Source organism: Somniosus microcephalus, unplaced genomic scaffold (assembly GCF_052327205.1).
Source record: "Somniosus microcephalus isolate GS21.2 unplaced genomic scaffold, FLI_Smic_1.0 unresolved_chr4, whole genome shotgun sequence".
NCBI lineage: Eukaryota > Metazoa > Chordata > Chondrichthyes > Squaliformes > Somniosidae > Somniosus > Somniosus microcephalus.
In genome coordinates, this window is record NW_028225182.1 from 7921566 (window position 1) to 7927154 (window position 5589).

At 43.9% G+C, this 5589-nt stretch overlaps 1 non-coding gene across 1 annotated transcript; it reads right to left on the reverse strand.

Moving 5' to 3' along the window:
* Nucleotides 1-5097: 5097 nt before the first annotated feature.
* On the reverse strand, nt 5098-5170 carry trnav-uac (transfer RNA valine (anticodon UAC)). Its single transcript has one exon. It is a non-coding gene; the product is annotated as a tRNA-Val (tRNA).
* Between the last annotated feature and the right edge of the window lie 419 nt (nt 5171-5589).

A 5589-nucleotide genomic window follows, 5' to 3' on the forward strand; every position in this document is an offset into this window, starting at 1 on the left:
CTCAGACAATGGCCCCCAATATAAATCAAAAGAGTTCGAGTCGTTTGCCAAGGCATGGGATTTCACACATGTCACATCAAGGCCACATTACCCTCAAAGTAATGGCCTTGCTGAAAAAACTGTCCAGATTGCAGAAACACTCATGGACAAAGCCAAAGCGGGCAGAAGAGACCCCTACGTCAGTCTCCTTGGGTACCGCAACATTCCGGTTGACAACTTCAAGTCACCAGCACATCAGTTGATGAGCCGCAGACCTCGCTCAATCCTTCCACGCACCAACCAGCAGCTGCAGCCAGAGGTCGCCAGCTGCAAGCAAGTGCATGCAAAACGTGTACAGAGACAGCAACACCAAAAGAAATGTTATGACAGGTCAGCTCGACTACTGCCACCACTGCAAAATGGAGAATCCATCAGAATCCAGGAGCATGACTACTGGAAGCCAGCAGTTGTCATCCAGCCAGCTGACACTGAGTGATCCTATCACGTCTGCACCCCAGAAGGACAGGTGTACCGCCGCAATCGCAGGCACCTCCTGAACACCAAGGAACAAAAGCGTCATTCCGATGAGAGGATCAGTTCAACAGAGTGTGATGAACAGAGCAATACACAAAACATATCATACTTACCTGAACCTAAACCTGAACCTGAATTGTTGACCGATTCAGAGGCATGCTCAGTTCCATACCACACAAGGTCGGGACGAAAGGTCAAGCCTAGAGTTACCCTTGACTTGTGAACTTTCAAAGAGTGTAGGCGGATCGCTGCCTTAAAAAAAACTGTACATCGTTATTGAAACGTTGAGATGTTTTCACTGCTAGTTAAGTGCTGAGTTTACTTATATGTTGATGCTACTGAGAACATTATGTAGAAGAAAAGTTTAAAAGTAAAGCATAACATTTTTCTTTTAAAAGAAAGGGGATGTAACATTTGCATATTGAATTTGCATTGGCCCGCAGGCATCTGTAAGGAATACCTAGTATATTCACATGTGATCACATGCTGAGTTGTCATTGGCCTGCAGGCATCTGTAAGGACTGCTATTGTTTTGAAGACCCAGGCTAGGGGTCCTAACTCCATCTTGTCCCCACTGTACTGCTGTGAGTAAGATCAGACCTAATGCTTCATAAAAGAGTTTAAACTGCAATACTCCATTGTCCTGCAAGTTATTATTTTGAACAAAGTGTGCAAAACAAGACAGGTATGATTCTCGCTGGTTGAAACTTGTGAGATATTGGCCCAGAAATTCGGGTCGGGGGCTGCCCCTGGGTGTAAGCCCCCGACCTGCACTTAGCTAGTGCGCCGGCAGTTGAGTTGTAGGGCCCCATGAAATTCCGATCCGGGGCCTGGTCCAGCTGTCGGCGCGCAGTGCTTGCATATCGCAGGGGCGCAGTTAGTGCGATGCGTCCCCTGGGATCACGTGAGCCATGGGCAGCCAATCGGAGGAGGGAAAGCCCATTCATAAATCTGACAGGAAGACCTGTCAAGACTTATAAATACTACGGCCCCAAAATAGCATTAAACCTTCAAATAATTTTTTAAAAAACACACTTTTTAAAATAAACTATAAATTACATTAAATAACTATTTTAAACAATAATTTAAATTTTTGAAAAAACTAATTTTATATTTAACGGGGCTAAAAATAAACTTACCTTGCATTAAAGTATTTAAAAATAATAAACCTGTGGAAAAAATGTTTTAATTTTAATTAATTGACCACTTACCTTGTAAAAAGCAGGCCTTACACCTGCTTTTGACATTTCTAAATCCTGCAGGCTTACGATCCCGGGAAAACCTGCAAAAGAAACCTAAGTTCAAAGCGCACGCGCAGCCTCTCCCGCGCACGCGTTCGACCTCTGAACCTCTTCGTTCAGGGGAACGGAAGTGCCGGAGACCCGAATTTCTGGGCCAATATTCTGGGTTCAAATCCCCGACATGCCCTTCTTTTGTCCGCGGATTTTGCACTTGCAGTTGAAACTGTTGAAAAGAATGACTTGCATTGATACAGCGCTTTTCATGAACTCAGGACATCCCAAAGCGCTTTATAAACATTGAAGTACCTTTGAAGTTTTATAATGTGGGGAAAGCTGAGCCGAAATGCCCCCCACATGAATCTGAACTCTTTGGGAAGGAGTTCGGTGCAAATCCTCAGGCTCCTCAATGTCTTGGACTTTCTTTGAATGAGTTATGCTTGTAACTGCACTCGAGCTTGAAACAGCTCCTGGGCATCCATCTCACGGGAGCAGAGTGTGGTCGCTGTGCAGCGGTTAGCGAGTCCGTGACCAGCTTGGGGTGAGACACGTCGCTTTCAATCTATGACATTTCACCAAGGGCCAAAGAATTGAAACGCTGAATGGAACTGTCCCTGTGAGCGATGGATTGAAGGGGACGGCTCTCCAAGCACAGCTGGAGAATGCGCAGTGCAGTAAAAGGGTTCGCAACATTAAATGTCAGAGTTATTAATCATGCAATAATTAGACATATAATTAACAACAGCATTTAGACAAATCCTTGCGAATTTTAAGCGGAGAACTCAAATACGTTATGGTTCCGATTTCGATATTCAAGTTAATCCAACATTGATCGGATTCTAAAATATCTGTTCCAAACGCTACTTTTACATCCTTTCCTCACCTCTTCTACCTGATCATTTGCACGTTTAATTGTGTTACCTATCGCAACTGCCCAACATCTGATGGAAGGTCATCGACCGGAAATGTTAACTCTGTTTCTCTCTCAACAGACGCTGCCTGACCTGTTGAGTTCTTCCATCATTTTCTCTTTATATTACCGGAACTTGTAACCAGAGTATCAATTCCCTTTTCTCCAAACCACCCTCCTTCCTTCCATGTAGCCTTGTCCAATCAACAGATGGGAACGGACCACGGATCTCCATCTGTGCTGATTGGCTCACCTTAAATAGCGTCACTCAATATAAAGGATGAGCTCACAAACATCAGGCACAGTGCAGTCTGGTCAAAGTCAAGCCACTCCTTTCTTATTCAGAGACATGAACGAGAGTCAGACGCCACAAAATTTAATTAAAGACACAAATACGAGTAACGCTTACTTCCAAATCGTTTCACTGATAAATTCTTTCACTTGATGTAAACGCTGACTGCTTTGAATCTGAAAATGAACACCGTGGGATAGTTTGTTCACTACTGATAATATTAGCTGTGAGGAGCAATGCAAAGTTTTCCGTAGTGTAGTGGCTATCACATTCGCTTTGCATGCGAAAAGTCCCGCGTTCCAGCCAAGGCGGGCGGGAACATTACAATAGCCAGTATTTTATTCTGTGCAGTGACCAGTCCTGTTAATTTTTATCGAAAGTTGCCACATTTTTCTGCTTTCATAAGCAATGCAAATTTTAAACGAGGTTCCTAAGATACAATGTGTAAAATTAGATGTGGTTAACAGTTCATTACGTACAAAGGGCAAAATGCTTTTTTGAAATGTTTTTCGCCTTTCTTTCATTCTGTAAATTATGGTAATCGGTTATTTAATGGTGATTGCAAAAGATTCAACTGCAAGTTGAATAGTGGCCGGCGACACGAACGCTCATTTTGGATTTGAACCGAGGACTTCTCGGAAACTTAAACAACCACCGAAGCGAAAATCGGACCCCGAGACCGCCGGTTCAAACCTAGCCAGATGAGAAGCTGACCATTGTAAAACCATTTTGTTTGTGTGGCTATTCTTGATGAGCAGAGCACTGGAGACCGAGACAGTGTATTTGCCTTTTCGACCTGTCTTCTGAAGCGCCGCCCGGGCCCACTCCTACAGTTAATGAGCTGTTAGCATGTTAATGTATCCGGGCTGCAGGAGGCCACCCCAGGCGCAGCAGAGGAGTCTCTGCATTAGTTCTCCGTGGAAACAGTATTTTCCCCTTCTCTCTTCCTCTTCTCTATATCCCTGTGCAGTTTCCTGAATCATAACAGGGAGGGGACATTTTTAGAGACGCGCTTTTTTATTACTTATTGAATGGACAGCCAGCCGGACCGATTGAAACTGCAATTTCAATCCTGTAGCCGACCTTGTGTTTTCCTATTAATCTGTGTTGTTCTGCTTTCCATATTCTCAATGAGAATGCTCCCAGCCTCAATTTTTAAGTAAAATAAGGCCCACCTCTTCAAATAGCGACACGCGAGTGGGAGATTCCCTAAATCAGCGCCAACTTTTCCCAAATCCTTCTTACAGTATCGCAAGCCAAGCTGTGTCCTTTATGGGAAATATCATTGAGAATTACTTCACTCAGTGTAACGCTGCCATTTGAATGGCATAATTCGCCTGTCAATGCGTATTTTATTTATACTAAACCAAACATGAAATTATTCCAGTTTTCAGATTTACTAAACTTGAATGGAGAAAATACCTTAAAATGCCTCTACCCACTTTCGAACCGTTGAGTTTTCATAAAGCGATCACCAGTACACACCGAAAACCCTCCAACACTTGGGTGCATTGCATTGTAGCGCCTCAATAGGAACAGGAGGAGGCCATTCAGCCCCTTCGATCCTGTTGCGCCATTCAATTAGATCAGGGTTGATCAGTATCTTCACTCCATCTACCCGCTTTGTTTCCATAACCCGTAATAACCTTACCCAACAAAAATCTATGGCCAGTAGCGGCAATCTTCAGCCTGTCTCCAGCTGCACTCCCGGATCCAGACAGAAAAGACTTCTTACTGACGGCCACCCAGCAGATCAATGAATTACATTTCTGAACATCAGGGATTCGGTGATTCCAGGGTTTAAAAGGGAACAAAATATGAACTGGGCCTCACTGTGGATCAGTTTTCTCTTACTCAGAGGTATCTGATTGGTGAAATTAAATAAAGAACAAGGGAGAAGCCGCTGTAGCCCTATTGACAGGAGAATAAACTAGCCATACATCTCTCACGTTTCCCAATTCTAACAGAAGTGTAATCGAATATGAAACGTTCACTCTGCTTCGTTATCCACATATACTGCCTGACCACTTGAGAATTTCCACCATTTTCCGTTTCTATTTGAGATTCCCAGCATTTGCAATAATTTTCATTTGTCACTTAAAATAAACCCGCTGATTGTTCATCCACAGCAACATTAAACACAATGTTCCCGCCCGGGCTCGAACCGAAGACCTTTCGCGTGTAAAGCGAACGTGATAACCACTACACTACGGGAACCGCTGGGTCTGTATCTTCAACAGAGGGGAACTGACCAGTGAAGCCCCTCTGTGCTGATTGGTTCAGCTGATACAGCATCAGTCAATATAAAGGATGAGCTCACAAATATCAGGCGCAGTGCAATCTGGTCAACGTCAGCCCCTCCTTTCTTATTCAACAGAGGGAGAAGAGACATGAGTGGGAGTCAGACGTCACAAACTTTTATAAAAGCTACAAATACGAGTAACACATACTTCCAAATCGTTTCACTGAAAACTTCTTTCATTGATGAAAAAGCTAACTGCATTGAATCTGAAAATGCGCACCGGGCGATATTTTGTTCACTACTGATCCTATTCTCGGTGGGTTCTGCCGCAGCGGCTGCCGTAATGTACCGGTTATCCCTTTCACTTCGCACGTGAAATATCTGCGGTTCGAGC